Source organism: Canis aureus, chromosome 23 (assembly GCF_053574225.1).
Source record: "Canis aureus isolate CA01 chromosome 23, VMU_Caureus_v.1.0, whole genome shotgun sequence".
In the NCBI taxonomy this organism is placed as follows: domain Eukaryota; kingdom Metazoa; phylum Chordata; class Mammalia; order Carnivora; family Canidae; genus Canis; species Canis aureus.
Window position 1 is genome coordinate 4,800,277 of NC_135633.1, and position 27,845 is coordinate 4,828,121.

The following is a 27,845-nucleotide window of genomic DNA, read 5'->3' on the forward strand; positions in this document are numbered from 1 at the left end:
TGGAGTAGCATGAAACAAATGTCCCTATAGCCTTCTTGGGAACCCAGTTTCTATATTCGTCAGCCCTGCCTAAAAATGCCATTTAATATTTCCCACTGTCTACAGGATAAATTTCAAACTCAAATCTGATAGTAACATCATATCTCTCTTAATAGAGTGGCTTAACCTAGTTCTAGTTTTTGCCTGAGAACTCAAAACATCACATTTTCAGTAGAGTTTACATGGTAGGTCAAACCCACCAAATAGTCTAGGCTACAAAACGGAAATAGAAGCATGTCTGGTATTTCTCATAATCTTTCTGTATGTAAATGTAAAAAAAAAAAATCCCAAAATTGCTATGGTCAAGATTCTATATAGTGCTTTCAAGTGAAATTTGGTATTAAGAGGTCTTCTTGCTTGTAAATAATAAAAACCAAAAATGGCCAAATCAAGCAAAACATGAATTCATTGTGAATATTTCAAGCTGAGTACAGTCTGGGGAAGAAGGCTCAGAAAGTAGGCAGAGACCAAATGAGATGAAGTGTATAAGATTATAAGACAGAATAAAGTTACTCTGACAACTGTAAATCACTAGACTTATTCACAAGGCGGAATGATGAGGTCTCAATGAATTTTCACAGTAAAATCATAATCTGGGACCTTAGAATTGTCAAATAAAATAAATTATGTATATGCGCATTTGTAATGTTGTTTTCTAGATTAAAAAAACAAAACAAAACAAAACAAAAAAACCACGTAAAAACCAATGCTTCCAGGTAGTCAAAAGCATGTGCAACTAAATGTAAACCAAAAGTAAAAACACCTGCAGTGGTATTCAAACTCAAACCAGAGCCTGCAATGCCTAACTGTGGAAAGTAGCTCCTATTTTAGAATTTCCTAAAACTGATTGTTCAGAAAGCACTATATATGACTGCTTGAGATCCACATTTGTTTAAATTTAAAATGTTTCTAAAATGCCTAGAGAATGGCCATGCTCTTTCAAATAAGTCATTTTGAAATTGGAAATCGTATATCTCATATTAGGGAAAACAATATAGTTTATTTATGGTTATTACATTAGGTGTAATATGTAACATAAATGCTTTGCTTCTAAAATACTAGTAGATATTACATTTTATAAATTTTCAGAGAGTCCCTTATAGAAGACATGTCAGGAAAGGGATGGGACACAGGACTGAAATTTAAATCATGAGTGTTGATTAGTTCTTATATGTACATTTTTTTAACTTCTTACTGTTCCTGAAATCAGGATGTAGTCTACAACATTGCACACTTTCCTTTTAGTATGTACAGTTCACCCATTTTAAGAAAGTTGTCCAGTCATTTTATTATTGATACTCCTTAAAATTTAGAAATTGTTAATCCCACAGTTCTTGTTTCCAAAATAAGAGGTAAAGAGGTCAATAAAGGGGAGAATTTCTTCCTTCCATTTGGAAAAGTTTAACTGTAGAGAAAGTAGGGAAATCAGAAATGTATATTTGGCCTTTTTATTTGTTATAAGCCACGCAGAAGACAAGAGTATAATTTCAAAATAGAGAGAGAAAGAAAATTGTCTATGAAACAGTTTCAAGTTGATAATGGAGAGAAAGGCCAAAGGCCTACATATAACATAATACACATATGGATCTTTAGACAACTGAAATAACTTTTGTCCAAAAGACTTAAAGCTATTCTCTTGAATTATGCAAAAAATATAATGTAGGTAACAAGGAAGGCACTTACTTGAAACTAAGTATTTTCAATAATATTTTTTTCTGAATCATCCTGTTTAAATATAATGCTATGATTGAATCTATACGTGGATTAATTACTGCTTTAATAAAGATTTATATTTTTCAGAAAGATTTAAAATTGAGTAGCTGTGACTGAAACAATCATTCTATAAACATTTAAATAAAATCACCAGACAACCTTGCTATCATACAAGTGATGGCACATATCCCTGCTGAGTGTTGGCCTTGCCAACTTCAATTTTAAATCAGTTGCAGGTGTAACAGAAGTTTTACAAGTGCTAACAGATTTCCTCATTGAGGTTAACTTAGGAAGGGGATGGGGGATCCCTGGGTGGCGCAGCAGTTTGGCGCCTGCCTTTGGCCCAGGGCGTGATCCTGGAGAACCGGGATCGAATCCCACATCGGGCTCCCAGTGCATGGAGCCTGCTTCTCCCTCTGTCTGTGTCTCTGCCTCTCTCTCCTTCTCTCCCTGTGACTATCATAAATTAAAAAAAATAAATAAATAAAATAAAAAGGAAGGGGATGGGAATTGAGGTTGGCTCTAATCCATTAGAAGATGGTAAGAGTGCTTAATGAGAGTTTTATTCTTGGCACCAAACTAGCTCTAATCTCTAGTGTAAGTCATTTAACCCCTAGACATATGTGTCAACATATGTGAAATAATGGAGAATCATCAAGTCATCTCTTAGATTTCTTGCATCTTTTTTAAAAATGATTTTGTTATTTATTTGAGAGGGAGTGAAAGAGCACATGAACAGGGGTAGAGGGAGAAGCAGACTCCCTGCTAAGCAGGGAGCCCAATGCAGGGCTTCATTATGGGACTCCAGATCATGACCTGAGCCCAAAGCGGATGGCTAACTGACTGAGCCATCCAGGCACCCCAGATTTCTTGCATCTTAAGGATGGTTGTCCTACTACCGAGAGAGGATGGGAGGGATATGGACTAATGACTTATTCTGATATCAAGTGAGAGATAAATGCATGACAGTCCAACTTAGTGAGTAAATTAGATACTCTATTTGCTGCTTAAACTCATCTCATACCTACAAGAACACTTTTCAAATAGTATGGATACAATACAGCACAGTTGCTGGGTTCTTGAGGCAAAACTACTGCACTTGAATTCCACTTTTTATAAGCTCTATAATTTTGGATGCACCTCCGTTAATACCTCTATTTTCTCATTCATATAATTAGGCAACAATCATGGCCATCTTAATGGGGCAGTTGCATAAATGAGATGATATAAGCAAAACACTTATGACAGTGACACACAGTGAGCACTCAAAAATATTAGATCTTATTATTTCAATAAACCTCACTTCATCTTGCAAAAAGAAAGAAAAAAAAAAACACTTTTCTGATGATTAGGACAGCACTCCAGAAGCTTCAGGATTCCAGCATTGCAAATAAAATATATAAATATATATATAACATATAAATGAAATACAAATATGTATAAATATATGCATATATTATAGAAGATGGCAGATAAGTTTCTAGCTAAAGACTAAATTAGCAATAAATAAGAGTTTATTGTGGAAGTCATTGAATTGAATGGTATTTCTTTCTATGTCTGACTTTTCTTTTAACATAGACAATCCTCTTGCTTGTGGAACCTACTTCTGCTGTCATTAATAACTCCCTTTCCTTATCAGAGAGCGCTCATTCTGATGGGTTAAAAAAATTTAGCTAAATATATGAAATGCCATTTACTCCAGAAATAACTTTATGAGAAAAGCATTAATATTCTTGTCCACATTTATAAAATCCTTTTATGTCCTAGGAATGAGGTGAAAACAATCCCTCTTTTCAAGGAGTTTGCAATCCATGAAGGAGGCGGACAGCAGCACTCAAAGACTCTGGAGAGGCAGCTACTCATGAAGCGACACTGAGCTGCCTTCAGCTGTGGTAAAGGAGTCAGCTGCATAACAGGAAGAGGCAAGAGAGAGGGGAGAGTCGGTGCACTAGGACTGCAAGATGCTCGGTGGCATCATGCATGAGGTACCAGTGAGAGAAGAAAGATGAGACTATAGAGGTGCATGGGGGTTAGCCACAGAGGGCCCTGTATGTCACTGAAGCCATGGCTTGGAGTGTGTAGATGGAGTGTCAGATGTACTTTTTAGAAAAATAAAATAGGGAATACTAATTTTAGATTTAGGCAGTATTTTACCGGGAGAATAAAAGAAGGCATAGAACTCAATGAAAGCAGCAAAATCTGATTAAAACACAGGCAGAGGAACTGATGTTTTGCTAAAGAGGACAAACAAATGACTAACAGGAATATGAAAAGGTGTCTGACATCACTAGTTATCAGGAAAACAAAAAGCAAAAACACGTTATCACCTTACTCCTGCTAGGATGGTTACCATCAAAAAGAGAAGAGAAAACAAGTGTTGGCAAGGATGTGGAGAAAAGGGAACCCTGGTGCACTATCAAGGGGGATGTAAATTTGTTCAGGCACCATGGAAAACAGTATGGAAGTTCCTCAAGACATTAAAAGTAGAATTACCCTATGATCCAGCGATCCTACTTCTGGACATATACCCAAAGGAAATGAAAAGAGGATACTGAAATGACGTCTGCTCTCCCATGTAAATTGCACCGTTATTCACAATATCCAAGATACAGAAACAACCTAAGTAGTGAAGGTAGACACATACACACACAGGAGGCATATTATTCACCCATGAGAAAGAAGAAAAATCTCAGCATTTGCAACAATATAGATGGACATTGAAGACATTGTCCTAAGTGAGATGATAAGTCACAGAAAGACAAACACTGTATGGTACCTCTTATATGTGGAATCTGAAAAAGCTAACCCTGCAGAATCAGAGAATAGAATAGTGGCTACCAGGACCTAGGTGGTGGGGGAAATGGGGAGGTGTTGGCCAAAAGGTATCAAATTCTACTTAGAAGGTGAATGAGTTCTAGGGATCTAAGGCACAGCATTGTGGCTGTAGTTAGCAAACACTGTATCATATGCCTGAAAGTTGCTAGGAGGAGTAGATCTTAAATGTTCTGACCACCAAAAAGGAACCATAATTATATGATAAGATGGAGGTATTAGCTAAAGCTATGATGGTAATTGCATTTTACAATATATAAATATATCGGGTCAACGTGATGCACACCTTACACAACGTTATAGGTCAATCGTACCTCAGGAAATATGGGGAAATACCTGGATGCTGAGTATGTGTGCGTTTCAAACTATCATTTGTCGAATGCTTCTTTTGTGCCAGCTATCTTACAAATTATATAAGCTATTTCACTGAATCCTCACAGCAGCCCTATAAGGCCAACATTCTTAATTATCTCCATTTGTTTGTGTGTGTGTTTACTTACTTATTGAGAGAGAGGGAGGGAGAGAGCTTGCACAGGAGCAGGAAGAGGGGGAGAGATAGAGGGAGGAGAGAGACTCTTAAGCGGGTTCTATGCCCAGTGTGGACCCCGATGTGAGGCTTCATCTCACAAGATCATGACCTGAGCCGAAACCAAGAATTGGACACTGAAGCAACTGAGCCTCCCAGGTGCCCCTAATTATCTCCACTTTAGAAATGACAAACCAGAGACTTTACCCTTAGAGCAGTCGGGCAAAGTAAATTCGTGAAGTCATTAGGAAAGATCCGTTAATTCGCTTTTAATTATTTTCGAGGATATCCTCAGCTATGCCCAGTTAAGACTTGAACACCTGCCACCATCTCTTTGCAATCCTGCTGGGAATTCCTGGCCCAAAAAAGTCATTCCATCCTAGGAACACAGTTGAGCAACTACAGCAATTGAGAGGAGATCTCCCTTTTTCTTGTCTTTAACTCTGTAGAACTGAATTCATGTTTTTTTTTTGTTGTTGTTGTTGTTGTTTTTTTTTCGTCAGAGTTTTACCAACATTTCCTTAGGCCCAGGATTAAAAAAAAAAAGTGTTAGAACATATTTCCAGATTGAAAGAAAAATGGTGCAACTGCATACGACATACCAAGGCTGTGTCATTTAAAGCTAATGCCATTAACTTTAAAAATTGTTTTGTTCGGTCTCTGCTAGTCAGTCACCATTGCACAAATGATGACTAAAGGTCATCATCAATGCTTGCTAACAAGAATAAATTTGGATCTGGTTTATTATTTATGATTTAATTGAAGCTTGTCAAATATTGACTGCTGTCAGCAATTCCTTTTTAACATAGTACTAGGGAAGATCTGATGTTGTAGTTTGAGCCAGACAATAAAGTCATAAATTTCTAAGGAAGATGATTTATTTAATACTTGGGGTTATCTGCCTGTGTCTCTGCCTCTCTCTATCTCTCTCTGTGTGACTATCATAAATAAATTTAAATAAAATAAAAATAAATAAAATAAACTTTAAAAAAAATACTTGGGGTTACTTCTTTCCTCCCAAGATTGCTGAGAAATATCCACCAGGTATGGCAGGGAGAAGAGACTTACCATTTGCTTCTGTGCTCCAAGCTTGCATAATTAGCCCTGTTGATGGCTTTATTACGTTGAATTGATTGGGTCATTAATAGGATAAAGACATTTTAACAGTACCATAAATCTGACTCCACTAATAAGGGATATGTCTTGTCACAGTGGAAAAGATCTAGTTTCTTCCTATGCCCCCAAGTCTACATTTCATACGTAATTCTGTATATGTATGTATCCATCAACAATAATTCATGCACTTTTCAAAAATGTGTGCTAATCCGGGTCTTTTCATTGCTGCTAGATCCAGGGGACAATTCCTGGTTCTTGTTTTTTCTTGTTTTATCATCAGCATTTGACAGGCGATCATTCCCTCTTCTCGAAATAGTCGGGGATTTTTTTCCACTTGTTTTATGAAATGCCTCACTCTTGCTTTTTTTTTTTTCCTTGCTCCCTCTTGCTTTTTAAAATTCTCCTTCAGTGGATACTGCTTCTCTGACATCTCAACTCTGGAGTAACTCACGGCTGAGTACTTCAACATTTTCTCTCTTTGCCCTCGCTACCTCCGTAATCTCATTTATGATCATGGCCTTAAACACAATCTTTCCAAGGTTTGCCAAATTTATATCTTGACCTGTCTTCTCAACTCCCACGGCTACCTCGTCCATCACGTGGCGTCATCTCAAATCTCAGGTATCGAGAATTAGTGCCATCCTTTTCCCCATCCTTCTTCGCCAACGGTCTTTCCCTTCTTTAGTTAAGGATAAAGCCATCTTTCTGACTGTTCAAAGAACCTTGCAGTATTCTTGACTCTTGCCATTTCTGGCACGATGTGTGGAGGTTACCCAATACCTATAGTTGTCTTCATTATAAAATACATATTCAGCCTTAAAGGTTGCATCTGCATCCCTCTCTATTCTCTTTTTCAAGAACTCCTATTAGACACATATTTCAGACTGTCAATCTTTCTATCCATGTCTCTTAACCACACTCACACTTTCACACACACACACACACACACACACACACACACTCACTCACATCTTTGAATTTGTATGAAATTCTAAGTCCTTAAATTATGTGGAGTCATCATTTGTCCGTACAAGAGTTTTTTCTCCCTAGAGTAGCTTTATTTTTATCTTAAATTATTTTAATGGCTATAAATCCAGACTTTTTCTTTCTCTTTCTTTTCAATCTTTGGACTCTTCAAAGTCACAGGCCATTTTCCTCCTTCAATATCAGATACAATGCTCTTTATAGAGAATGAACATAATAAAATTTGTACTGGATATTACACTCAACACCTGGAGCTATGTCATGGAGAAATATATAAGGGATGGATTTCACTTATTTACATTCTGATAATTCTCAAATTACATGCTTCTTTCATATCCATAGCTGAATCCAGCTGAATTAAGGATTCAGCTTAATAATAATCCTATTATTAAGGATAATAATCCTTAGTGTCGGACTCAACTTTGGATCTAGCAAACTAATAAAACAGGTGTCATATTTCTTAAATAAGAATATGTTTGAAAAAAAAAAAAAGAATATGTTTGGCTAGAAAGGCTTTAATTGAAAGGTTTTTTGTCAAAAACTACTATGCATTTTTATATGGTCTAGTCTACAATGTATGAAAAGCATAATTCTCCCATGAGGTCCAGCACGCTATAGATTAAGAACTATAAAAAAATAAAAATAAAAAAATAAAATAAAATAAAGAACTATATTAAGCTCCCCTCCCTACCAAAATAAAGTTTAAATTGTGGCTTCTGTAATAAGGAGAGAAAAAAAAGGCATTTAGAGATAGAAAGCAGGGGAAATATTGAAGATGGGAAGTTTTCCTTTCTTTTTTTTAAGATTTTTATTTATTTATTCATGAGAGAGAGAGAGGAAGAGACACAGGCAGAGAGAGAAGCAGGCTCCATGCAGGGAGCCCGATGTGGGACTCGATCCTGGGACCCAGGGTCATGCCCTGGGCTGAAGGCAGACGCTCAACCACTGAGCCACCCAGGTGCCCCCCCAAGAATCGGCACAATTCAAATGCTGTTTTACTTAAGGAAACAGTGTGATTAATATCATTCCATGCACTAGAATGTCACACTTTTTGTTACAGAGTAATCTGGATTTTACCTGACTTAATGAATAGAACAAACTGTGCTGAGCTAAGATCTTAGCACTGGTTCGATTGTTTCTTCTGGCTATCTGGGTGTCTGCACAAACCATGGCTGAGCCTGGCTACAACTGCTGGCAACCATTAATGATAACTGCTTCGTGCTTTCTATTAACCTAAAGAAGCTCAGATGGATCAATAGAAATTTTTGAATAAACTTTGATTCTTAAATCGCAATGTGCTTTACTTAGGGTCAAGTACACCTGCTGCCACCATTTTCTTAAGCACACATTTGCTCAGTCTTATCTGAAAGTGTGCTCACAAACCTTAAATAGCAAGTATTTTGCCAGTATCCTTTTCTAGTTATTTAAAGCTTAATAATCCTGCTACTGCAATTGCACTCCAAGTGATTGGGCATGCTGTGAGAAGAGTGACTGGTGGTGCTGTACAGACTTTCTCCTTTGAAAGGAAATTATGTCACTCTGAATTTTTTTGCATGCGGATGAGTATTTTGATCTGGATGAAACATCTGTGTTTAGAGTGCCTTCTGAATGGTATGGAGGAGGCAGCTGCTCATGTAATGATGCTGAAGCATTTCATGGCCAACTTGCCTCTCTCCATCTCAGGTTTGGGCTCTAGTGGTGTCAGAAATTTCACCATTAAAGCCAGAACCCTGGCTTTGACTTTATTCATTTTGTCATTTATTCATTTGTTCTTCAAATATTAAACAAGTGCTCCTGTAAGCCACATATGGCACGTACAGAGAGGTATTTACGTATAATATCCGATGCCCCACATCATGTGTCATTAGGTAATGACAGCAACGCGATACCACTACACTTCTATTAGAATGACAAAAACTCAAAACACTGACAGCACCAAATGCTTTTAAGGACGTGGAACAACAGGAACGCTCATTACCGCTGGTGAGATTACAGACTTTGGAAGACAGTTTGGCAGTTTCTAATAAAACTTATAGGGGCCCTTACCATATGATCCGACAATAATGGCCTTCGGTATTTACTCAAAGGAATTCAAAACTTATATCCACAGCAAACCTGCACAAGGATGTTACAGCACTTTGATCCATAAATGCCAAAACTTGGAAATGACCAGGTGTTCTTCAGCAGGTGAGTGAATGAATAAACTGCAGTGCATGCAGAAAATGGACTATTAGCATTAAAGAGAAACAGATATTAGGCAATAAAATAACAAAAGTGAACTTAAATGCACATCATCACGTATAGGGAGTCAATCCGAAAAGGCTGTTTACTGTAAGATTCCAACTATACAACCTTCTGAAAAAATATATATAGAAACAGGAAAAAGTGCACTGTTTGCTGGGGGTTCAAGCAAAGGAGATGAATAAGTAGAGCACAGGGGATTTTTAGGGCAGTGAAACTTATCTCTATGAGACGGTGGCTCCGTGGGGTTACACACTGGTCCAAACCCATGATATACAACACCTTGAGGGAACCCTAGAGTAAGCCACGGAGTTTGGGTGATAATGATGGTCAATGTAGGTTCATAAATGTTAACAAATGTGCCACTTTTGTGTAAGATGTTGACAGTGGAGGAAACTGTGGATCAATGAGGACATAGGATGTGTGGGAACTGTGTACTTTCCACTCAATTTTGACATAATCTTAAAAGTACCCCAAAGTACAAAACTATTAAAATAAATGAACCTGTCCAGAACCATTAAAAACAAAACGCCATCCGATCTTACAATCTATACAAAAATAGACTGAACTAATTCATATATTTAGCATTTAAACCAAGTATTAATGGATGTCCTACAGAAATTATGTTTTTTTAATTAATTAATTTATTTATTTATGATAGTCACAGAGAGAGAGAGAGAGAGGCAGAGACACAGGCAGAAGGAGAAGCAGGCTCCATGCACCGGGAGCCCGATGTGGGATTCGATCCCCAGTCTCCAGGATCGCGCCCTGGGCCAAAGGCAGGCGTTAAACCACTGCGCCACCCAGGGATCCCAGAAATTATGTTTTTAAGGAAAATCATCAGTATGATTGCATAAAGAAATGAATGTTAATAAAAAATGTTACAAATAACTTTATATGAGCACTGAGTGTTATACACAACTGATAACTTGCTAAACACTGAATAAAACAAAAGAAAACACAGCTTTATAATAAAACTACCTTAACTTGGATAAGGTGGCTTTGTATCTCAGAAAGCTCTTTGAAAGGTCCTAAAGTAGTGGCATAATACCTAAGAACGTAAGATCTATTGAAATAATGGACTGTAAATCAGGGATCACAAATTAAGCTATAAATAGCCTTTCTATTGTTTGCTAAAGTAACTAAAAAATAATAGATAATCACATTAAAAAGAGAATATTAATTCTTCTTTAAATTGACATATTTCCACAAATATACTCACTTTAAATAAGTAAACTATATACAATTGATTGTATTTATATTCTTTAGTCTTTACAGATGTTTCATAAAAGCTGCTCAATGAAATTCCAATACGCCTATAGAAGCACTTTGGTTTCTTGTAGATCTCATTCGTGTCAGCAAACATTTCTTCCACTTTAGTTTTATATTTACATTGGAATTTTAAGTGATTCTTTTCATCATATGACTCCAAGTTTTGACTTCTGCTTCTAACAGAGTGGTCCCAGCAAAAGAGAATATGTATGTTGGGTAAATATTACTTACCTTTATCTGAATATTTGAAGCATTTAGCTTTAAAATCAAATTACTTTCAACTTTTTCTAGTTACTCTCCATTTTTCTCCCAAATACATAGTCAAATGCCTCAGCTTTGGCATTGAAGAACTCATGCAAAAGTACAGTATTGGTGCCCCTTCCGTACTCAAGACTCACCCATACTGTCCACGGAGAGATGATCAGATCTAGTTTTTTTGTTGTTGGTTTTTTTTTTTGTTTTTTTTGTTTGTTTGTTTTCTTTTTTCCCCATTGCATAAACTTCTCTTGCTAAGACATCTGTTCTAACCGTATTGCTTTTTTGGCTAAAACTCAGCCCCTTCCTTTCATCATTGCTAAATATCTTTATCCAAGAATAACTTTTATTGCCCTTAACTATAACCAAAATATCTCAGTTCATTGAAAAGCAATGTGATTGAACTTTAAATGCATTAACACATGGAAATGCATCAACTCATTAAAGACTTGACATGTCAGAACAGAAGTTATGATTATTCCAAATGATTAAACCCATGTAAGAGTAAAGTCATGAAGCTTACATGAGGTGAATCTCTTCAGCTCAGATGGCAAAGAAGAGACAGAGCCAAGATTCAAATCCACTGCTGGCCTCCATCAGCTAGCTCTCCGGTCTCCACGGCTCACGCTTAGACAGAGCAGATCTCTGCCTACCCCCAAAGTACGGAACAACTCAGCTTAGGAAAAATTACCTCCTTTGAAGCAATTATATGGCAATAATTATATGGCATGGCAGCCCTACAAAGCACATTCTACGACACAGAAACGTCTGAGGGGACATGTGGCTGCCGAGGATAGTGTTGCACTAAGGAAGGAAGGAAGGAACGAAGGAAGGGAGGAAGGGAAACTTCCTATCAAAGACAAAAGCAAAAACAAAGACAAAGACAAAAACAAAGACAAAAGAAACAAAAATCTGAAGCAGCTAAGAAAAATGTCCAGCACCAAAGTCTCATAGAGTTAAGATACTAAACAAGATAAAGTCTTTACCACCTATGATTTTATCATCTAATAATCCCTGTGTATAGAGAGAACGAGAGGAACCCTACAACCTCGACAGCCACACAGAAATGGGTTGTTTCCGTACCAAACGTTATCAGGAACTTCCTATCAGCCAGTGGGTCTCAAAATACGTTTTCTGGACCGGCAACACAAGCACCACCTGGGTACTTACTAGAGATGCAAGTTCGTAGGCCCCAAACTGTCCTTAACCTACTGAACCAGAAGCTCCAGGAGCAGGGCCTGGCCCGTCCGCCGCTCATTTAGGCTTGCGGAGCCCTGCTGCAAGCTAGTGTAATAATGTAATAATTTGCCCCAGATTTACACAGACGAGTCTGAGCGTCGTTGGTGAACATTACCATGTCCTGGTGTTATGCTCCCAGCTAAATAAAATCCGTCTGGTTCACACCACTGACGCCACTGGTTTTAAGTGAACTGCTCCCACTCCTTCAGCTCCAGCACTGCACCCCGAGTGACTGTAAACACGACAGGTTACCTAACGCACGGCCACCTTCAGACCCCACTCCAGTAGCCCCGCGGGGCAGCCCTCCCCAGCCTGGCAAAGGGCACCCACCGAGCTCTCTGGCTGCAGTGCTGTGACGGGGCCACTTCTCATGATGATGCCAATACGATTCGAAAAGCCCTTAGCGTAAACCTTGCACCGTAGCCCCCTCATGCGTGACCAATCAGTCATCTAAGTAACCTAACCAAGATGCACTCTCACAGCCATCCCCTGGGGATGCCGTAAGGGCCCCGGACGTCAGCACTGCTCCTGTTTGACTCGCATTTACGCTTCCTCCCCAGCTCAGCAGGGCTCTGACACCAAATGACACCCGGCACGTGTTTTCCACGCAAGGTTTTTTGGCCTGGAGTTCACTCAAGTCTCTCTTAAAGCCTAGAATTGGGGGTAGATTTTTTTTTTTTTCCTCTGAGTCACCCTACCAACCTTAGCCTAGAATTATCTTTATCATAGAACTGATGGCTTAGTAACTAAGGATCTAATAATTACAAATGAACAATCAAAATACGTATAAGACTGTTCACTTGCACAGTTGTAGGCATTTCGTCGTGCATCGTACATGCGGATTTCGCTCTTGTGGCTCTTCTGCTAGCTTTATGGTGCAGGGATGTGCATTTTGTCAGTGAAAGGCTGTGCATTTCACACTCTACTACTGCACTGTCCTACCCCTGGGTGAGCATTGGAAACTTTGATTAGTTTGAACCAACTGGGTTCCGCTCTGTGTGAAAGAGATGCAGAATAACAGAATCCTAAATAAGATAGAAGTTCTTTCTTTCCCTGACGTTTCGGAGATAAAAGTCACAATGTTGTGGCTCTGTTCTTTGACGGTGCTAAGAGCCAGGCTCCTCCTCACTGGATGTGTCACCACCTCCTTGGTGTTGCCCTCGCCTGTTTGGTCCTTTACGTCTACATTTCCACTATCAAAGAAGGGGCAAAGAAAATAGAGGAGAGTAAATGCTTTTCCTTTATGGATACAGCCTGACAGGTGCTCACATCTCTTCTGTTTATAGAACAATGGACCGAACTAGGCACCTGGCCCCAGCAAGCTGCAAAGGAGGCTGGAAAATGTTTATTCTGGATGTTCATTTGCTTCAATGAAAGTGGGCTCTCGTTTCAGAACAGAGAGAACAGCTATTTCTGGAGAACTGTTGACCTTTGCCACATTTGCCTGGTTAATTAGCAGAACACATGAAAAGCAGCTTTTTCAGCTGACAGCATTAGTCCACCTACGGCCTGCCCTATACTCTATGAGTCTGCAGAAATTGACTGATTATGAATTTTGGTCCTTGTTCCCGAGCCACTTGTGACCGATCTAATGAGAAAGCAAGCATCAGAGATAAAGGATTTATTTCAGATTTCTCACACAGGAGTCCTCAAATCACCTTCAGAATTACCTTAGGTATTTAATTTATTTATTGTTTTTTAAAGATTTTATTTATTTATTTATGATAGACATAGAGAGACCCGGAGAGAGAGGCAGAGACACAGGCAGAGGGAGAAGCAGGCTCCATGCAGGGAGCCCGACGTGAGACTCGATCCCAGGACTCTAGATCAGGCTCTGGGCCAAAGGCAGGAGCTGAACCACTGAGCCACCCAGGGATCCCCCCAGGTATTTAATTTTAAATCAGAATCCTGGTTCCCGCCAGTTGGTAAATCAGAGTTTCTGGTACCATGGCCCAGGAAGCTCCATTTTAGCATTACCCCCAGAAGGGTCTTACGCACATTAAACTTTAAAACCACTGCAGAGTGAGAGGAAGAAATGGCTAGATTTTAAACCGAGTGTGGGGAATCTCTCTGTCTTATCTTATGCCCTCCCGTTGCTAATGTTCTTCTGCAACATCTACAGGTTGGTCTTTCTATACTTACTAATCCCTGGCAGGTGTTAGAGCTCAAATGTTATAGAAGAAATGCAGATAGCATCACTAAAAAGGGTTACATTTTCACATTCTCCTATACAAGCTTTCTGCCAACCTTGGAGGTAGCTGGCAAGATGTAGTATTCCTGTTTAACAAACAAGGAAACTTACTGACCCTCAGGTCAAGAAACTTGCCCAAAGCTACATGGCTCTTAAGAGGCGCAGGCGGGTTAACCTCTTTACCTGAGCACAGGCCCTGTGCTCATTTTCACCTTCTTGCAACTGTCTCCCAAATAATGAGAAGGTGGAGGGCATGACCCCAAACATGACCCCACGGTGGTTTCAGCTTTATCACCTTTGACCAAACCATGAGGATGTTTATTTTGATACCTTGGCCCTTAGTGCCTGCAATTTATTCCAACTAGAAGAACTACTTAGCGATTTTCAATGTTGAAGGTAATATCTAAGGTCAAAGGGTTTTCCTGGGGGAAGAGAGAGGGAAGTAATACTAACTGGCTGCCCAAAGCACGAATTTAGGCTCTTCACATAATATGGATACAATAACTTACGTTCTGAAGACCAAAGATTTGGTCACTCCATCATTCTGATTTATCTTATGCTGGGCTTATAGTGTATAAATGGCTAATGATCCTGCATGTATCTTTATATTCTTCTAATTACGCTCAACAATGTAAAACATACGCACTACTTGAAGGAGTTATGAATAGATGTAGGATTTTAAAATCACTAGTGCTATTTCACTTTGAAAATTTGGAAAGACCTGCAGCTGATACACGTTTTGTGCCCACATCTGATTCCTCTCGTGCCATGCCTGCTGTGAGCGTGTGCTTTTAGCCTAGCACTGGGGTTTTAAAGCATCAGAGTCTGTGAATGAACTGTCATCACATCTGTCTTAATTGCGTTTCCATCTGCTCATGTGGTGTGCACCTGGACTTGGCTGATTAGACAAGAACGACGCAAAGACTCTTCTAATACTATTCTCCTTATGGTCAAAACTGAGACTTTTTTCACTTTTTATTTGATGGAGTGTAAGATAGGGGAAAAAGAATGAAACAGAGTTCACCAGACATGTTTTATTTAGTCCTGGGGCTCCTATTTATAACTGTCGCCCCAGACATAACTTGCACTGTGCCATTTCTACACCTCAGTTTCTCCATCTGTAATTACGTCTGCCTTTTTGTTGTGGGAGAACAAAAGGATGCAGTGAATGTGCAAGTGCTTTGTAAATAGCACAAATGCAATTCTGCATATGCCATATATTCTTATGTCACTGAAATTGAAGCATAAACTAAAACTTACGGCGTGCAGGATTCTCCTAAAATATGGGGTTTCCTGGTTGATTGAAAAAAAACCCATATTTGCCTCTCCTGCTTCCATATGCTTAAAGTATTCTCCATTTTGGTGAGTATAAAATCGGGATCAAAACATTCAGGAAGAGAGGATTTGGGAAGATTTGATAGATAATTAACATTTTCAATATGCTTTTTAATCTTCCAAAATGTTTTATTCTCTTCAAATGGTGTAGTAGATGCACTACTGAGCTGCTACAGCCAGGGCAGGGAACAAAACGCTTAGATTAAGGAGGACAGCTGAGACTGCAGCAAATACTGCATGAAATCATCCCAGATGGATATAAGTACCCATCATTAGGAGCAAACACCGTGCAAAGCATATTAGAAGGAACAAACCTCCTTCAGAATTCTGCTGAATTAGACTAGCCCTGGTAGGGAAAGTGAATTTTCAGTAAGTGTGAATAAACACCAAGGAAGCCTGTAAATGATAATAACTCATTTACATGTCAAAAAATTGACCCTCCCGTGCAGATGTAGAGAAAGATAGTGTCTGAACATATGAAAAGGAACACACGAAAGGGAATGGGAACAACCTGGATATTTATTATGACAAGGAGGGAAAAGGTTCAGAGGGGGAAGAAGGGACCTGGGATAAGAAGAGGAAAGGAGAGGAGGAGGTGGTGGAGGGGAAGAGACACAGGAAAAGGAGATACACGGAAGGCCAGGATCAGATGCAATTAATAGAACGTCCAGATTTCCATCACTTCCTTAATAAGGTAAGATTAGGAATAAAAAGACAATTGTTAGGTAGAGCTGTGTATCGTTATAGTTCGGGAAAATCACTTCCTATAGTAACTCCATGGCACATTGCACATAAAGCTCACCCCAAGATGTAGGTCGGTTATTCTCAAAGAAATGTTCACATTCACTGGATAAAGTTCTAAGTTAAATAATTTCTCCAGACGCTATTAAACTACTGTTAATATGAGTTCTAATTCTAAGGAATATTAGCTCTATACAATAGTAACAGTGACAACATTAAAAACAATTCTGTGATTAAATACATTTGAGGAGCATTGTTCCTTGAGGCAGGACATCTCTGGAACTGGTGTGAAGAGAGCCTTATGAGTCTGCAGGGCAGACTAGAGGTCATGGTATTTCTAGTGGAACTCAGACACCCCTGAAAAGTGTTTCTGACAATTAAAATCAAGACTGAAGTGCCTAGGGGTATAAATTAAGGCTGACACCACGACTTATAGAATGGATGGTTTCTGGAGTCAAGTATACACGATGACTGGTTGATGGTGGCAGATTGATAGGAGTGATAACGAAATTTCAAGAGACTAATTATAGCCAAGTATCAGTGACTTAAGGTCATTAATCAACCATTTTCATAGAAGAAATTATGGTGGTTGACAACCTCATTAGTAATCAACATAATTCAAATTTGGAAGAGATAACATTTTTACGTATCAAATTTGTTTTCAAAAATTTAAAGAGAATATAAAGCACTTAGTAAGAGAAGGAAAGTAAAAGTATAATGGAGGGGTATTTTTAAAATACTAATAAAAAAGAAAATAAATTTACATAGCCCCCTTGGGAAATAATTTGACAGTATATTTATCTATCTTAAGATTCTTATTGCATTGTAACTCCGTGTTACCATTTAAGAATGAACCTAAAAGTAATACAAGAAAAAAAAAAGTACCAGGCAAAAAGTCATTCATCGTTCAATATTTTATAATAATATGAAACACGAGAGTAACATAAATGTTTTCCAGAAGAGATGGCTAATTGAATAAGTAGACATTCAACTCATGGCTAATTTATCTCCTCATTGTTTCTCTTACCTTTACAGTGTAAGCTGAGACACCAGCAGAGAACAACAGCTGCTGGATTTCTTACCAAGAAAAAGATCAAGATAAAGACTCCAATGAAATGAATCTCTGTTTTCAATAAAAGATATTAGCCAAGACAATCCCCTTAAGACTTTGCATAACTGCTAGTCTGTAACAGATTAAAACAGACCAAATTTCAATTTTTGAGTTAACAGCATCAAAAGCACAGAGATTTTAGAATACTTTGTGCCGGGGTGGGGATAGATGTTGTTGTAAGTTTCTTCACTCCAATCTCTATTCCAAAACCAGGGAATTACACCTTGAAGATACAGGTTACTTGCAAGTAAGAGAAACAATGCTTGCTACCTTACAGGAAATACTCGTGTATGTGCGTACGTATGTATGCATATTGCCTACCTATCTATTGATCTATCATCTATCATCTATCTATCATCATCATCATCACCATCATCATCCATCTATCTATCCATCTATCCATCTATGTTATGCTGCCCTCCTGAATTTATCCCCTCTGGGCACTACTTCAGTCTTGATTTTAATTGTCAAAAAGGCTTGCCCAGGGAGCCTGAGCTCCGCCAGAAGTACTATGGCATCTAGCCTGCAAGCTCTCTTTACATTATATGTATATGAATCAACTGCTGTACTCAAAGATTTTGGAGGTATAGGATGCCTGGAAAACAAGCATTAGAAAATAGGCAGGACAACTCCGCAGAGACAATAACGAAGATTGAACTGCAGCTACTCTTAACGGGCCTTCTTCTCTAAGCATTCAGAATCCTGACAGAAAATGCATGGTCAGGGTCAGGATGGTCATGCAAGAAGGCAGGTAACAGAAGGGTCCGACCTCCCTCAGCTCCTGTAAACAGATAGCCATGGAAGGAGGCACTAAGGCTAAAATCAAAAGAAAATACTCCCGGATGGGACAATAAGATGCTAATAGTAAAAGGGTATTGGTTGGAGGTTCTAAAGCCAGAAATTGGCAAAATTTGCTACCATCACCTCCAGGGTCACTTTGTACTCAACCAAGGGCAATCACAAAAACCATGCAATAAAAATTCTATTCACAGGACCATGTTCTTTATAACAGCAATACAAGCTCTCCTCCCCTTGTTAGGGGTTCCCAGGTCACTCCCATCTGAGACTAGTATCTACTGAGTCGTGCTTACGTGACTTTCCAGATAATTCTATTTAAGCTGCTCTTTCTATCAGGTCTCACCTGCTTGTACTTAATTTATCACTCAATGCCTTTTGGATCATTTTCTCTGGCTTCTGCTTGGCTGTCTCACCACAAATGACAGTCACTGAGTCCAAGATGCCATTGTCTTTTAAGAGGAGACACGGTCCTCTCATCCTTCTTCTCCAATTGACTAGCAAGTTCTCAATGTGATTTCGCTGCTTATGCTTAGGATATCCAATGCCTCCTCCTACCCCTGACGTCAGTTAACAATTCTAAAAATATCTGTAAAGGGAATTCCCCCAAAGAGATATCTCCAGATATCTGCGTATCTGGAATACGCAGATAGATAGATTGTGCCTCGATCTCCCTTTTAATTCTACCCAATTCCAGAAGCATTTACAGAGATGCCACTGTATAGCAGACTTTCTGATTGCAGCTGGGATAAGAATGAGGCCTTCCACCTGCCTTCAATGCATAATACCTTGAGAGATACAGACATAGACTGAACAAGCTGTACTACTGACATGGTAAATGCTATCTATTGATATCCACTACGTTTTATGGAATCCAGGGGAGGGAGAATTGGCATTTCTGGGAGGCTGAGAAGGTCTCTCTCCCTCTCCCTCTCTCTCTCAAACACACGCAGAGGCATACATAATCCAATTATAACCTAATTGATGTCTAATCTTGCCTGAGCAAGCAGGAAGCCTGGACCTTTAACTCAGGCTAGCACTGAAGCTGTAACTAAGCATAGAACAGAGAGAACCAGAAGGAAATTTAGAAAAAAAAAATGTGCAGCCTGGACAGTAGTGGCTCAGGGAATAAGAAGTCTGATTAGGGAAGCAGAATGTGAGGAGGGGTAAATGCTTTGAGGCAACAATAGGAGGAAGGAATAGCTTTCTAGAATGATATACAGTCTACCTTAAATAATGATTTAAAAAAAAAATAAATTCAAAGAGTCCAAATCATTTGCTTCTTCTTTCCTTGTCCCTTTAAATGTCCCTGATGTGTCCATCCAGCACAGGCTGCGGAGTATACGCAGCAGGTCTGGTGGGGCTCAAGGCTCTGGGCCTGGGATTATCCGAAGCCACCTCCCATCCCTGCCAGCTCTCATCTCCCCCTTGGATGACAGGACCTCCCTCATTCACCCTCAATGTCTTTTACCATGCTTTTCTAGGAATTCTCTTAGCCCCGTGGAATTATATATATATTCTAGGTTTCTTTTTAATTATCCCTCATGTTCTTCTTCAGAAATTGTCATAAACACTTTAAATTAAAAAAAAAAAAAACTTTTTTCACTAAATATGTGCTATAGGCAAATTGACCAGGCCAGGGGGTTGTACATCCACTTTCATGAAGATTTCTCAATAGCTATGCAAGGTAGATTAAACCATTCTACTTTGGAAATGAGGAAAAAGATGTATTAATAAAAACAAAACCAAGAAGTACAAGAACAGTAGTTAACAAGGTCTTAGACGCTTCTCCCACCGAACTCCTGGGAGTTTTGACAATCTCATTTTTTCTTTCTCTCTCTCTCTCTCTCTCTCTCTCTCTCTCTCTCTTTTAAAGATTTTATTTATTTATTTGGGAGAGGGAGAGAGAGCACGTGCACACACAAAGGAGTGTGGGAACCTGCACACGGGGCAGGGGGTGGGGCAGACGGGGAGGGAGAAGCAGGGAGCCCCAGGCAGGCCCCTGGGACCATGGCCTGAGCTGAGGGCAGACACCCAGGTGCCCCAACAGCCTCATTTCCTAACTAATGTGGGTATTGCTCAAGCACTAGAACTGTATTTCTGCCATTTCCTCACAATCTACACTTCTGTATTCACTGCCTGAAATCCTACAACACCTAACGGAAGTGTGACCACTTCTGTGAATCCTTCCTGGATTTCCAAAGACCCTCCCAATGACTGTGTCAATTTTACCATGTGACCTGTTATGCTCACGGACACATCCATTCTCTCATCTGCACGGTTATGCCCGTAAAAGTGAGGGAGGGGCTTCCTTTGGCTCCAGCCCTGTCTGCGTGTGGCACACTCAGCATGTGATAAGCATTCTCTATCACATCTCCCCTTTCAAGTAGATTTTACGGGGAGAAAAAAAAATGTGGCTTATGTATGTTACTAAATGGATCATTAAATTTGGCAGATGTCACTTTGCTTCTAAAAGAAACTCTTGAACAGTTTCCCGTTAGAACATCTTATTCCAGGCTTGTTGTCATGGCCAACAGAATAATAAGAGAGCTACATGGGCTTCAGCAAGAAATATGGCTAATTCCCTTCCCTGATGGGGTAGTTATGCAGAAAATTGCCCTCCAAAGGAATGTGCAGTGCTTCCTGTGAGGCAGGTATTGTGAGGAGCTCTTGAGTCTTATGGGGATGTTAGGAGAGGAAAGGGGATGAAGGAATGTTCATATTTAAGGTAGATTAAAGGGATCCCTGGGTGGCGCAGCGGTTTGGCGCCTGCCTTTGGCCCAGGGCGCGATCCTGGAGACCCGGGATCAAATCCCACATTGGGCTTCTGGTGCATGAAGCCTGCTTCTCCCTCTGCCTATGTCTCTGCCTCTCTCTTTCTCTCTCTGTGACTATCATAAATAAATAAAAATTAAAAAAAAGGTAGATTAAATTATTCTACTTAGGAAATGGGAAAGAAAATGTAGGTAATAACAACAACAATAGAGAAACAGTAGTTAATATCGACTAAGCGCTTCTAAGTACTGGGGATTTTGCTGAACATCTAATGGCAGGTGTGAGATGACATTACCTCACGGAGTGAACCCGCATCTTTGAAGTCACAAAAGTAGTGTGGGGCATAGCTGCAACAGTAACAGACCCAGCCTGTCCTGACTCCAAAAGCCTTGCTTTTTTACCACCAGGCTATGATCCAGCCTGAGTGTGAGGTCCACCTCCGCATTGTGCATCATCACATTTCCCAGCAGAAGCACCTGACACCTTGAAGGAACAGATGTGGAATAAGAGGAAAGAGACAGCTCACTGAGTGCCAAGTGCTTGTGTCCCAAGTCTCGTCCCACTGGTGGTATCCAGCTGTGGGAGTCTCAGTAAGTCTACAAGTCTCGGAGCATCAACTTTTAAAATGAAACACAGTGGACATCTTGTTGTTCCTCGATCCCACACCCAGTTCTGTTTCTTGTGGAACAGCCCTAATTATGGACCGAGGTGCACATCTGCATGACGGTCATTCTCCCCGCCTCGAGAAGTGGCCCTTGTGAACCCGCCTGCACCAGTTCACCGGCCTCACAGCTCTGGTCAGTGGGACAGGTTTAGGTGCCCTGTGCTTCCATCGCTGTGAATCTCCCACCTTGTGCTAAGAAGGGTGATTGCTCCTTTCCACTAACGTCGGATGTAGGAGAACTCATTGCCTGCGTTGCTGGCCAACGACCTGTGGCCTGGAAGACCAAACCTGCCTTGGGATGGGGTCACCACGCAAAAAGCTGAGCCCAGAAAAGGAGGGAGAGAAACTGGTCCCAGCAAGATCACGGGACCCTGTAGGGCTAGTTGAGCCTAAAAACAATTTATCCAAAATTGATTCTCACAATCCTTATCTTTTTTTTTTTTTTTCTTTTTGGGTCTTGGTTTTCTGTCAAAACCAAAAACACTGTAAATACTAGAAGTATATTTATATGCACATAGTCTCTTTGAGCCCAAAATTCTGTCATTTCCTTGACATGAAAATTTTAAAGGCAAATTTGGCTTTTCATTATACACTTCTCCATGTGAAAAATCTACATTCTTCAGGAAGATATAATAAAGCTGGCTTCATAGGACTTCGAACATGTACACCAGGCTTAGCATAATGCCCAGCACATGAAAACTGCATTATGTAGTCCTCTTACTGCGATTACGGAACGAACATTTGAAGCTCATTGATTCCCTTTCCTAATTACCATATGTGCGAATAAAGTTAGAAAATTAGCGTATGACACAGTCTTTCCTGACCCCAGCTCCCTCTAAGTTATCTATTCGCACATCGACATTTTTTAACTGAAATGAGTTCTTAATTTTTTCATTCAGATAATAATTTTGTTAACAATTGTAACTGTTGCTCAGTTGTCTTAAAATAGTCTTAGACAACTTAGATGCATCGTCACTCTGAAATTCAAATTCCTGGCATCTTGGGTAAGTAACCTTTAAGAGTCTTCGTCCACTTAGGTGTACGAAGCAAGGAGACCAGCAATGCCTACTTCCTAGGGTTCAATGAGGAATGAACAGATTTTTTAAACATTTTGAGATGTAATTTGCATATCATAAAGTTCAAGCTTCTGAAGGGCACGATTCAGTGGTTTTTAGTTGATTAACAGAGTTGAATAAATCTTACCAGTAGCGAATTCTAGACTGTTTTATCACCCCTCAAAAAGCTTCTGTACTCATTAGCAGTCACCTTCCATTCTCTTTTGTTCTCTAATCCCTGGAAATTTCTAACCTACCTTCTGTCTGCAGAATTGGCCTATTCTGGAGATTTCATATGAAGGGAAACATACAATATGTGACCTTTTGTTACTGGCTTCTTTCACTTGGCATCATATTTTCAATGTTCACCCATGTTTTAGTATGTATCAGACTTCATTCCTTTCTATTGCCAAATGATATTTTATAGATACGCCGCATTTTACCTATTCATCGGCTGACGAGCATTTGGCTTGTTTCCACACTTTCAAGCTATTATGGAAAATGACACTATGAATATTCATAATTCATGTACAAGTTCTGATATAGATATGGGTTTTTATTTCTCTTGGGTATATATTTAGGAATGGAATTATTCAACCATATGGTCATTCTATGTTTAACATTTTGAGGAATGACCAAACTCTTTTCCAAACTAGCTATACAATTTTACCTTCCCACTAGCCATTGCCCCACATCCTTGCACACATGATAATTTTATGTGTCAGTTTGACTGAGCTAAGGGATTCCAGCTAGATATAAAATATTGTGTGTATGTGTGTGTGTGTGTGTGTGTCTAAAAGAGATAAGCATTTGAATCAGTAGACAGGATAAAGAAGATTGACCTCAACAGGGTGGGTGATCATCAACCAATCTGCTGAAGGCTTGAATAGAAAAGGATGAGGAAGAGGGGATTCACTTCCTCTGCTTAAGCTAAGACATCCATCTTCTACTACCTTCTGACCTCGGTGCTCCCACTTCTCAGGCATTTAGGTGCAGAGTGGCATATGTGGGATACATGCCATTGCTCCTACCCCTGTTCTCTCCCCTAATTCTCAGGCCTTTGGATTCAGGTTTAGACTATCCATTGGCTCCCCTGGTGCCCAAGCCTTGGGATTTGAACTCAATTATACCACTGGCTTTCCTGGTTCTCCAGTTTGCAGACTACAGATCTGGGGACTTCTAGGCTTCCAAAATCACCGACTCCTATAATAAATATCTATACAGATAGCTAGATATTTCTGATAGGTAGGTAGGTAGGTAGGTAGAGACATAGAAAGGAGTTGGTTTATATCATTTTATTTATTCTTAGCTCTGTTTCTCTGGAGAACCCTAATATACATACTGTTAGTGTTATTGGATTTAAAAAAAATTAGCCATAATCATGTTTCTGGGTGGTCTCTAAATGTTTTCCAGTTTCATTGAGATTAATTGATAAATAATGTTGTGCAAGTTTAAGGTGATTTGATAAACATATATGGTATTAAATGATTATTACCACAATAAGCTAACACTGCCATCACCTCACATAACTGCTTTTTTTGTGTGTGTGGTGAGAGCATCTGAGATCTCTCTTAGCAGCTTTCAAGTATTCAGTACAGTATGCTTAACTATGATCACCATGCTGTGTATTAGACCCCCAGAATTTATTCACTTTATAACTGGAAGGCTTTATTCTTTGACCAACATCTCCTCAGTTCCCTCTCCTCCCAGCCTCTGACAACCACCATTTCTACTATAAGCTTTTTTAGGTTCCACATACAAGTGGCATCCTGTTAGTTTTAGCATGTTCTATTTATATGTTTTTCACTATCTAAAAAAAAAAATTCCTTTTGATTTCTTCTTTAACCCATCGGTTGTTCAGGAGTGTGTTGTTTAATTTCCACATATTTATGAAATTTTGTTTTTCTTTTGTTATAAATTCCTAGTTACACGCCATTGTGGTCACAAACAAATGATATGATTTCAACCTTCTTAAATATGTAAAGACTTGTTTTGTGAGATAATACATGAGCTATCCTAGAGAATGCTCTATGTGCACTTGAGAAGAATGTGTAGTCTGGCTGTTGGCTGGAATGTTCCGTAAATGCCTGTCAAGTCCATTTGGTCTAAAGTATAACTCAAGGGGATCCCTGGGTGGCTCAGTGGTTTAGCGCCTGCCTAGAGCCCAGGGCGTGATCCTGGGGTCCCGGGATCGAGTCCCACGTCGGGCTCCCTGCATGGAGCCTGCTTCTCCCTCTGCCTGTGTCTCTGCCTCTCTCTCTCTCTGTCTCTCTCATGAATAAATAAATAAAATCTTTAAAATAAATAAATAAATAAATAAATAAATAAATAAATAAATAAAATATAACTCAAGCCCAATGTTTTCTTACTGATTTTCTGCTTAGATAATCTAACCTTTGTTGAAAGTGAGGTATGAAGCTTCCTTACTAATACCGTACTGTTGTATCTCTCTTCAGGGGTATTTGCTTAATATATTTAATGTTGTATTCCTTACATTTTTTTCATTGCTGTCTTCACATTTGAAGAAGCGGTCATTTCCTCTGTTCTATACCGACTGGGTTTGCAGAGAAATACCTTCGGTCAACTGTGCTAAGGATTCTAAAATCCAGACATTTTCTATGAGTACGCCCCACACTTCTGTTCCCTCTTGTGTCAGAATTCTTAAGTTTGCATGCCTTCTCTTGATCCTGCGGGGCCTGGCCAAGTGCTTGGCAGCCTCCCTTTTGCTTTCTTGAGGTCAACGTGAAGGCTCAACTTTGTGGTTTCTCCCAGACCTGCAGAGTCAGGCTGACTTTCTGTGAGGCACTCCCAGGGGCTTGTCCCCAGGGACTCTCATTTCCCTGATGGAGTATGTGATGCAGCTAGTCCTAGCCGAGTCCTCTCGAGCCGCCTGGAGCTCTATCATCTACTGTCCCATCTGTTTCCCATCCCTGTCACACAGCACACCTCAGTATTCTGAGTGGGGCTAGAAAGAGGTGAGCCTTTGAGCAGTGTCTTGCACAGCTGGGGACCCCCAGCATGCACTCACATGCTTTCACTTCCCAAAATGGAAGAAACCATGGCCTGAGATGACGTTTCTGGGCAATGAGCTAAGCATCTTGGCAGAGCAGTGACCTCTTACCCTCTTCAGTGTATCCAACTTCTGATATTTTTTTCTTTAATAGTGTCTAGAACTTCTTTGCTAGACTCCTGAACTTCCACAATGATCTCTTGTCCATGATTAATTGTCTATATCTGTGTTCTTTTTGGAGATGATGGTAAAACACTCTTATTCCACCATGAGGATGACATCAGTCTCCTCCTCCATATGGTTTTGATTTGCATTTAATACATATTTTAAATGTCCTTATTGGTAATTTCCTTATTTTCTTTGAGGTAATGGGTATCCTTTGTTCATTTTTAACTGAGTTATTTATATTTTCATTATTGGGGTGAGAGAGGTCTTTATATATCCTGGATATAAGTCCTTTATGATAGGAGTTGGAATAGTCTCCCCATTCTGCAGGTTGTTTTCTCACTTTCTCTATTTTATCACTTGAAGCAAAAACATTTTCAATTTTGAGTAAGTCCAATTCATCTATTTTTCTTTTTTCACTTCTGCTTCTGTGCTACATCTATGAAACCATGATCTAAACCATGGTCACAAATATTCACTTATGTTTCCTTTGACTTTTTTTTTTTTAGTTTTAGTTCTTATATGCACATTTATGATCCATTTGACATAATTTTTGTATGTGACCTAGCTAGGAGGTATTGAGTAATCCTTTTCAGTGTAAAAAGAATGCCAGGTTTGAGATTCATGAATAACGATGAGCCATCATAATAAGTTGGAAGACAAACTTCCTATATGCCCACTGTGGGAAGTCCCTCAAGCTTCATTCACATCTATCACAAACATGGTACATTTAACAACTGTCGGCCTGAGACCACACAAATCTTTGAACATGGAGTACCATTAAAATCCGTACCAAGTGCATTTTTTTCTGAAATCATTAACTTGTAGAATGTAATTAGTGTCTTCTTTTAATCATTATATCTTTAACCTCAAGTGACCTTCTTTTCCAATTTTTCCAATTAAAGCCCCACCTATTGTTTCACATTATTTTTTAAAGATTTTATTTATTTATTCATGAGAGACAGAGAGTAAGAGAGAGGCAGAGACACAGGCAGAGGGAGAAGCAGGCTCCATGCAGGGAGCCCGACGTGGGACTCAATCCCGGACACCAGGATCACGCCCCGGGCCAAAGGCAGGCTCCAAACCGCTGAGCCACCCAGGGATCCCCTATTGTTTCACTTTAAAAAATGTCTTAAGTGCCTACTCTGTGCCAAAACACTTTTCATCGTCAGCTGAAGATGAAAAGTAGGGTACTGAATGAGACGAGTAGGGGAGACAGGGTGTTCAGGAAAAGTAATATGTGGCAATCAACCGCACTAACCTGTATAATAAAAGTGCATTCAGAGATAGTGATTTAGGACAAAGAGTAATTCATTCTGTTGAACCTAATTTCCTCCCCTTCCAATATTCATCTAGGCCTTCACGAACTTTGTTTTATTTGAATTATAATAGCATGTGTAGATACTGATCAGCTGTGCTATGCAGTTCTGAAGATAATTAGCTGGAGGGAAGAAGGCAGTGAGACACGAGTACAAGCATAGAGGTAGTACTAAGTGTAAAGTGCTAGAACACAGTAACCGGTGTCTGCACAGAGCTACCCCAGAACACCTGGGGCTCATTGGAATTAACCGTGTTCCTGGCCAACTAGTGAGCTAAGCGTGGAGGTAGACACAGAACACCTCAGCAGACTAATAACAAGCCACAGAACTGTGAGGGAACTCAGCCCTGATGTGTCCTGTCTCCCAAGAACACTGCATTTCAAAATGGAAGTGAAGTAAGTCAAAGAACAAAGCCCCAAATATGGAAGGTGCGGACACGAGGCTTAGAAAATTCTATTTATTCTTTA

General features: G+C 39.6%; 1 protein-coding gene across 3 annotated transcripts in view; it reads right to left on the reverse strand.

Annotated features, from left to right (window-relative positions):
* The window catches only part of LUZP2 (leucine zipper protein 2), a 472,421-nt gene that overhangs the window by 142,253 nt on the left and 302,323 nt on the right, over positions 1–27,845 (reverse strand). The gene's annotated exons all lie outside the window — the stretch shown is intronic.